The sequence below is a fragment of the Eriocheir sinensis genome, chromosome 42 (assembly GCF_024679095.1).
Source record: "Eriocheir sinensis breed Jianghai 21 chromosome 42, ASM2467909v1, whole genome shotgun sequence".
NCBI classification, from domain to species: domain Eukaryota; kingdom Metazoa; phylum Arthropoda; class Malacostraca; order Decapoda; family Varunidae; genus Eriocheir; species Eriocheir sinensis.
In genome coordinates, this window is record NC_066550.1 from 14,499,900 (window position 1) to 14,508,912 (window position 9,013).

At 46.9% G+C, this 9,013-nt stretch overlaps 1 long non-coding RNA gene across 1 annotated transcript; it reads right to left on the bottom strand.

The window, feature by feature from the left end:
- Positions 1-474: 474 nt before the first annotated feature.
- On the bottom strand, positions 475-8,799 carry LOC127010153 (uncharacterized). Its single transcript, XR_007762957.1, has 3 exons — positions 7,421-8,799; positions 3,052-3,130; positions 475-2,835 (listed from the first exon to the last, which is right to left on the bottom strand). It is a non-coding gene; the product is annotated as an uncharacterized LOC127010153 (long non-coding RNA).
- Positions 8,800-9,013: the final 214 nt, after the last annotated feature.

Consider the following 9,013-nt stretch of genomic DNA (forward strand, 5'->3'; position numbering starts at 1 on the left):
AACGGTGTGTTCTGTGGTTGAAGCTCGGCCGCGAAGGTTTCTTGGAGACCCGAGCGGATGAGGCAATGCCCGGGTGGAGCAGCGGCGACCGTAGAGGGAGCAGTGGAGGTGTAGTGTCTTCCACGGCAATCATTTCCTGTTCTTTACTAACTAGAGAGAGAGAGTGAGAGGCAGAGAGAGAGAGACAGACAGAGAGAGAGATAGAGGCAGAGACAGACAGATAGAGACAGACAGACAGATACACAGAAAGAGACAGACAGATAGACAGACAGACAGATAGACAAATACAGATAGACAGACACACAGACAGAGAGAGAGAGAGAGAGAGAGAGAGAGAGAGAGAGAGAGAGAGAGAGAGAGAGAATGCTGGCCTGGCAGGGAGGGAGAAGTGACAGGCAGCATCCCAGTACCACCAAGGAGACGTTTCAAGGGTAACAAAATAAAACAAAAATAAAAAAAAGAAGAAAAAAAAGCCCGCCCACAACCAGTGGTCACGGCAAATCTGCATTTTTTTTATCTTTGTCAAAAAAAGAGCGGGGAGGGAGAAGCAACACACACACAGACCTACGTACAGTACTGGGAGGGAGGAAGGACAGGCAGCATGGCGGTACATTGTTTATTACGGAACGAAATTCACGTTACAGCTGCAAGGTGCTCTCAACCACAATGCCTTACAAAACCAGCAGTAGTTACCTCCTCCTGCTGCAGCGACCTCCCCAAGACGGAGGGCCCCCAGACCCTGCCCAGCGAGGGGGCGCCTCCCCGGCCACCTGGTCAAAGGCGCAGCCCCCCATCTGGCAAGCCATGGGTTCAATCCTGGGATTGAACTTGCAGCCGGCCAGACGGGAAGCCCTCCCTAAACCAGTCAGCCAGAGAGGTGCGCCCCACGCCGAGAAGGCCCAGAGGCCTTCCGCATCGGGCGGGTCACCACAGCCTCCTCTTCTTGCTGCTCAGGAACACAACAGGCTAAAAGGCAACAGTTACACACACGGACATATAAAAAAAAGAAATCCTAACCGACATCTCGGAGGGAGACGCCCAAAGCCAGCAGACTCAAACGCAGAACGGAATCACACCCGTTCTGTGAAAGAGCCAACCGTTGAAATCCTAACACCCTAGACTCCACCAGCCTCCTCCTGTGAGGAAAACTGGTCCTCAGTTCAGGCAGCTCAGAAGGAGCTACCCTGGCAGCAAAGCTCTAACACGGACTCACCCGCGTAAAACCCCGCCGCCCACACTATCACCTTGCCAGACCTCCCTACGGGAGAATCTGACATCTATCTGCGCGTCTTTCTAGCGTTGCTCCGGCTCCCTACCCGCCCGACCACCCGTCCGCCCGCCCGTTCCCACGTACGCCCGCCCGTCCGCCCATCCGCCCCCCGCCCTCCACCCGCCCGCAAGCGTGCGAGCAGAGGTACGACGAGCGTCAGTGCGGCGGAACGTAGCGTACGGGTTCCGTGCGTTCGTACGTGTGGCCGTACGGCTCAGCGTAGACGCTGCTGCCTGCCTACCTGACCGAGGGTGGGGTGCCCGCCCGACAACCCGACCGCAAGGTGGCCTGCCTACCTATCTGATGGCCCGACTGACAGCCTGACCACCAGATAGCTTGCCTGTCACCTGCTAGCCTGACTGCCAGGTGGCACACCCGCCCGTCGGCCTGATGGACAGACGGCCACGCCCATGCCTTCCTGACACAGTGATTAGCTAAGTCCCCCGCCAACACCCCACACAAAAAAAAGACACTCACACAAAAAAAAAACTCACACACCCTACATAACCTGCACCGTAGTGCTACCCAAACCTCAGCTGCTCCCGCGTCGCACACCGCCACCGCCGTTGCTCGCCCGGCAGCATCCACCCAGCGCCTCACCAGGGACAACAGCTAAAGAGCTAGGGAGGAAGGGGGTTATGGGGAAAAAAACATACATAGAAATGAAATCCTAGCAGTCACACAGCAACACACAGCAAAAGGTCAAACACACGGCAGGCCTGCCATCACACACACAAACACACACAGCACACACTAAACCAAATACCGTGGATATACCGTAGTGACGTGATGTGATGTCCTCGCTGCACGCGCCTCCGGACTGCCACACACACACACGCTAGCTATTGGGTATAAACACACGGAAAAAAGGCATAGAAAAAAAAGACATCCTAAATAAAATAACACACACAAGCACTCAGCGGGGGTTTGGGGAGGCAGACGGAGGAGGGCCAGTTGGCATGGGAAAGGGGAATCACCCTGCACCAGGAGATGGATATGGTCTTGGCACCCCCCCCCTGGCGTGAAGGTTACCCAACACACCAGGCGGTAAGGCTCGACACAACCCAAATCCCAGGAGGTTCATCCCCCAACCCACTTCCAGCCCACCAACCATTCTACCCCACCCTCCCTTACCCACTAAGCACCCACAGACATACACCAAAAAAAAGACTCCACTCCCATCAGACTCCTTGGAAGAAGGCAGCCTGATCCACCTAATAAAAAAGCCAGGCTCAACCTTACGGAAGAGTCTGGCAAAACTTCGACGGAGACAACGCGAAAGAACACGCCTGGCCAAGCAGAGCCCGACCGCTCTGGCCCCCGGAAGAGAGACCAGAGTAGCTAGAGCCGGCTTCCTCCTACGGAGAAAACCGACAAAAAAAACTTCAGACATCTCGGAGGGAGACCGTCTGAAGGTGGAAGACTCAAACGCAGAACGGAATCACACCCGTTCTGTGAAAGAGCCAACCGTTGTTACACCTAACACCCTAACACCAGCTAAACAAACACCCTACACCCTGACGTGCTGCTCCCGCGCTGCGCCGATGCTCTCCACTTACGCGCCTCTGAAAGAACCAGACCGACTTAGACACAACCCAGGAGACAGTGACGGAGAATTAGACACAAGATGAAAATTATACAGGAGCAACAGTATTTAATGATCTCGTTAGACTGATTATCATTTCATTACTATTATTGATATTGTTATATTCATTACTATTATTGGTATTATTATATTCATTACTATTATTGGTATTATCATAATCATTATCATTGTTTACCTGGACGCCAGAGGATACAGGCAAGGGATGACACATGCAGCCGCCTCCATCAACGTGTCTCTCCAGCCGGGACAACACGCTGGAAGTACAGGGAGACTCAGACATGCGGAGAGGCAGCGGCGGAGACATCCAGACATCTTGGCTCAGACACAGGTGGCTGCTCCATTAACCCGGCAGCAGCGACGGGCCAAGTTTGTGGCTTTATCGTGTAGCAGCGATGGGCCAAGTTTGAGCCATGATATTTATACCCCAAAAAATAGATGATGCATTATCTGATCACAAATGCTTTGATATATATTATGAAATGGTTTGTGCGAGGGGTGATTTTTTCTCATTTATCTCGCTTGGAGGGACCATTAAGAAACATGATCAGAAATGCTTTGATATATATTATGAAATGCCACGCGTCCTTCCTGGCTCTTTTACTATCAAAATCTTATTGACATCCCCTTTATTAAAGCCCTTCATCCATTTATAGACTTCGATCAAGTCTCCTCGCAACCTTCACCTTTCTAGAGAGTGTAGATTTAACTGCTTCAGCCTGTCTTCATAAGGCAAGTTTCTCACCCCCTGAATCATCTTTGTCATCCTCCTCTGTACAGATTCTAACACCTTGATATCCATTCTATAGTAGGGGGACCAGAACTGCACTGCAAAATCGAGATGAGGTCTAACTAGTGCAAAGTAAAGTTGGAGGATGACTTCAGCGCTCCTATTGCTCACGCTCCTTGAGATGAAACCAAGTACTCTGTTTGCCCGATTTTTGGCCTGAATGCATTGAGCCCTAGGACGGAGGTCAGCGCTCACTAGGACTCCTAAGTCTCTCTCACGCCCAGACCTGCTTAGAGGAGTGCCATTTAAGGAGTAATTGTGTGAGGGATTATTCCTATAGGCCTACACTCAGAATGCTACACTCCCCGACATTGAATTCCATCTCCCACTTCCCCGCCCAATCATATAGTCTGTCAAGCTCATCCTGGAAAACGGTAGCATCGCTGTCTGATTGGATTACTCTACCGATCTTGGTATCATCTGCGAACTTGCTGACATCACTACTAATTCCTACTAATAATAAAAAGCAGAGAACCCAGCACCGAGCCCTGTGGGACTCCACTCGTAACACTGCCCCATTCAGATCTTTTACCATTGATTTGCACTCTCTGCTTCCTACCACTAAGCTGCGCCCTGATCCAGTTCAAGGCTTTCCCATCTACGCCGTGAGCCTGTAATTTTAGTAACAGCCGGTGATGGGGAACTTTACCGAACGCTTTACTGAAATCTAGATACAATTAATATGTCATAGTTTTCATCTCGGTCAACCGCCTCAATTACTTTAGTGTAGAAGGACAACAGGTTAATAAGGCAAGACCTGGCCTTTGTGAACCCATGCTGTGAATCATGAATTAAATTATGCTTTTCTAGATGGTCCAGAATGCTCCCGGCTATAATTTGTGGCTTTACCGTGTAGCAGCGATGGGCCAAATTTGTGCCATGATTTAAACTCCCCAAAATAGATGATATATAAACTGATCACAAATGCTTTGATATATATCATGAAATGGTTTGTGTGAGGGTGATTTTTTCTCATTTTTCTCGCTTGGAGGGACCATTAAGAAACATGATCCCCGCTGCTTCCACCACTGCCGGGTTAAGGTCAACAAAATTGTAATGCCAAAATTTAATTAAGTACGGGAAAGATAGAAATTAGGGAGGATAAGTAGTTTTAAGTATGTTTAAGAAAGTATAAATTCCATCTCTATCTCTCACGTACATAATTGAATTTTTCTTAAACTAAAAATGGTCATCATCACCGATCTCCCTTATTAAGCATATATTCATTTTTGCAATTCCTAACATTATATACTCATTTAAATAATTTTTCACACATATACAAATACTATTCTTACATATACACTATACTGTCCAAACCCCTTATGCAAGAGTTAACCAGCATCTTCATTCTTTCATCACTATACTGTCCAAACCCCTTCTGCAAGAGTTAACCAGCATCTTCATTCTTTCATCACTATACTGTCCAAACCCCTTCTGCAAGAGTTAACCAGCATCTTCATTCTTTCATCCCTATACTGTCCAAACCCCTTCTGCAAGAGTTAACCAGCATCTTCATTTTTTCATCCCTATACTGTCCAAACCCCTTCTGCAAGAGTTAACCAGCATCTTCATTTTTTCATCCCTATACTGTCCAAACCCATTATGCAAGAGTTAACCAGCATCTTCATTCTTTCATCACTATACTGTCCAAGCCCCTTCTGCAAGAGTTAACCAGCATCTTCATTCTTTCATCCCTACACTGTCCAAACCCCTTCTGCAAGAGTTAACCAGCATCTTCATTCTTTCATCCCTGTGCTGTCCAAACCCCTTATGCAAGAGTTAACCAGCATCTTCATTCTTTCATCCCTATACTGTCCAAGTCCCTCATGCAAGAGTTAACCAGCATCTTCATTCTTTCATCCCTATACTGTCCAAACCCCTTCTGCAAGAGTTAACCAGCATCTTCATTCTTTCATCCCTATACTGTCCAAACCCCTTATGCAAGAGCTAACCAGCATCTTCATTCTTTCATCCCTATACTGTCCAAGCCCCTTATGCAAGAGCTAACAAGCATCTTCATTCTTTCATCCCTATACTGTCCAAACCCCTTATGCAAGAGTTAACCAGCATCTTCATTCTTTCATCCCTATACTGTCCAAGCCCCTTATGCAAGAGCTAACCAGCATCTTCATTCTTTCATCCCTATACTGTCCAAACCCCTTCTGCAAGAGTTAACCAGCATCTTCATTCTTTCATCCCTATACTGTCCAAACCCCTTCTGCAAGAGTTATCCAGCATCTTCATTCTTTCATCCCTGTGCTGTCCAAACCCATTATGCAAGAGTTAACCAGCATCTTCATTCTTTCATCCCTGTGCTGTCCAAACCCATTATGAAAGAGTTAACCAGCATCTTCATTCTTTCATCCCTATACTGTCCAAACCCCTTCTGCAAGAGTTAACCAGCATCTTCATTCTTTCATCCCTATACTGTCCAAACCCCTTCTACAAGAGTTAACCAGCATCTTCATTCTTTCATCCCTATACTGTCCAAATCCATTATGCAAGAGTTAACCAGCATCTTCATTCTTTCATCCCTATACTGTCCAAATCCATTATGCAAGAGTTAACCAGCATCTTCATTCTTTCATCCCTATACTGTCCAAACCCATTATGCAAGAGTTAACCAGCATCTTCATTCTTTCATCCCTATACTGTCCAAATCCATTATGCAAGAGTTAACCAGCATCTTCATTCTTTCATCCCTGTGCTGTCCAAACCCATTATGCAAGAGTTAACCAGCATTTTCATTCTTTCATCCCTTACACTGGTAAACTCGGGAGCAGCCTTCCTGTGTCTATCTCCTCCTGCCTTTGAGTTGAATTCTCTCACGAGGAATGACGTATCGAGACGCCTCTCCTCCCGAAACTGACCTCTCTTTCGGCCGCTCGTAACTTTTGTTTCTGAAGGATCAGCGATTAACCCGAGAACATCGCCAGACCCTTTTCTGGGCTTTCACGAGTCATGGCTGTGGTACGGTGGACCCTAAAAAGGGTTTGCCATAAAACCCCTAATTGGAGGTAATTGTAGGCGTTGGTGGCATAGGGCAACCCACCATGAATACCCTGGGTCATTGTGGTGGGTGAGTGATCTTGAGGTGGGCTTTTTTGTCATGGGTGGTGCTGTAAGGTCATGGCAGACTGAATTAGCTATCCACACAGTAACCACTTGTCAAATTCTCTATAGTAGACAACAAGCGACTCTCGGCTAGATGCCACGAGACTGTTTATTTTGTAACAAACACCACTCAAACAGAACGGAGTTTGAGTAAAAGTAAATATTCTTAACGGCTTTATGGTTATGAAAGGAGTACTCTGATGTACGTTCCATGCTCTTTTCTTTGTCTCAAAATGCAGTGTAATTTTGCCATTTCTCGGCCACTTCTCGGCTTTCCCATGGCCCAAGCCCACGGGTTAAGCCCTTCCCGGCGGAGGATCTATATGGAGACGTTTGGTAATTGGAATCATATCAGCCCAGCGCGGAAAATCTACAGACGAGCAACTGGTGGATGTTGCTGACCAATATAGTAACATTTTTGCATAGCTTTACCTATCACCTGACTGATATTTTGACCAGATAGTTGTAAATTTTTCAGTTGGCAATACTGCCCTGCCAGCACCCCATCATCAAGAGATCTACAGTAGTTGCCTTATGGCTGACCGTTGCGCACGCATAAATGTACGTCTTCACAGGCAACACCCCCGGAACGTGCTGTAAAAAACAATATCCATTATCCACACAACTATATCAAAATGCTTACCGGTCTCCCCGGCTGAAGAGGTCACGGACAGAGGAGGTCACATGCGCCTCCCCCAGCCCATGTCCCCTGGCGTCCATCTCCCGGAACACAGCCACACACACACAACGCTAACTATGGGTATAAAAAAAGATTACGTGCAAAAAGTTCACACACAAAAAAATACATCCTAACGAAATCATAGCGCGAAGGCATACCGCCAACGCACACACACACACAATCATACGGCAGGCCTGCCATTCACACACAGACGCACACACAAGAGAACCCACTTAACCAAACCGTTGGTGTCGTCGCGATGAGTCCTCTGCATGGTCCGGCCGCGGCATCCTGCAAAACAGAGAGGCATATATTAGAAAAGGGAACATTAAGAGCCGCTTCCACAGTCCAACACGGTCTTTGTAACACTCCCGAACCAAGCTATAGAATTCCATACAGTTCCAAATGGTGAGGTCTTCGATGAGACACTAAATACACAGAGCTTTTCCTGTATAGTGTCATCAAATTTGTGGACTTGAATATAAACACGATCTCATCTCTCAATCTCATCTCCCTTCTCTTCCCTTTCCTTCATATCATAAACACAGAGCTTTTCCTGTATAGTCTCGTCAAATTTGTGAACTAGAATATAAACAGGATCTCGGCTCACTCGTCTCTCAATCTCATCTTCCTTCTCTTCCCTTTCCTTCGTATCATAAACACACAAGACCTTTCCTGTATAGTTTCGTCAAATTAGTGAACTTGAATATAAACTCCAGACACTGTACAAGAAAATTTCGAAGGCTCTGGTATTGGTTTGGGAGCTTACTAACTCATCATGGGGAACTGTGAAACTGGGCCTTAGACACAGGTGCAGAATTATGGTCATGCAAAAGGCAAATTACTTATATATAGTGCATGAAACTGGCCATCACGGGGTGGTTAACTCATGGCAAAATATAGTACTAACCCCGGACTGTGAGTGAGGCTGAAATTTTAAAGAAGCATCATGAGAGAGAGCACCATGCAGACACTAACTAGAATTTCGGTTAATTCACATTGACGTACGGATTGAGATATCGGCAAGGCTGGAAGCTGCCGATATCTTTACATGGAAGAGGCGCCTGGCTGGGACTGACGATTCTACAGTGACTAAACAAACTGGGACTGACGATTCTACAGTGACTAAACAAACTGGGACTGACGATTCTACAGTGACAAAACAAACTGGGACTGACAATTATACAGTGACAAAGTAAACTAGTGAGCAGAGCTGGGCACCACAAACACACTAGAAAGAACCTTGAGCAATTAAAAGATAACTTAGACATTAATTAAAAGGAAGGAAGGGATGAAGATAAACAGACAGAGAGGAAGAGGAGGAGGAGGAGGAGTGAAAGAGAGGAGGAAAGTCGGGGAAGAGGAATGGAAAAAGAGGAAAAGTGAAAAAGGAATAAAGGAGAAAGGAGAATAGAAGGAACTGGATTAGGAGGAGGAGGAGGAGGAGAGAGAATGGACGAAAGGAAAATGAGATGCAAGATTTGACTACCAGAAAGAACGTTAAGCAAAAGATAACTTACTTATTAAAAGGAAGGAAGGGATGAAGAGACAGAGAGG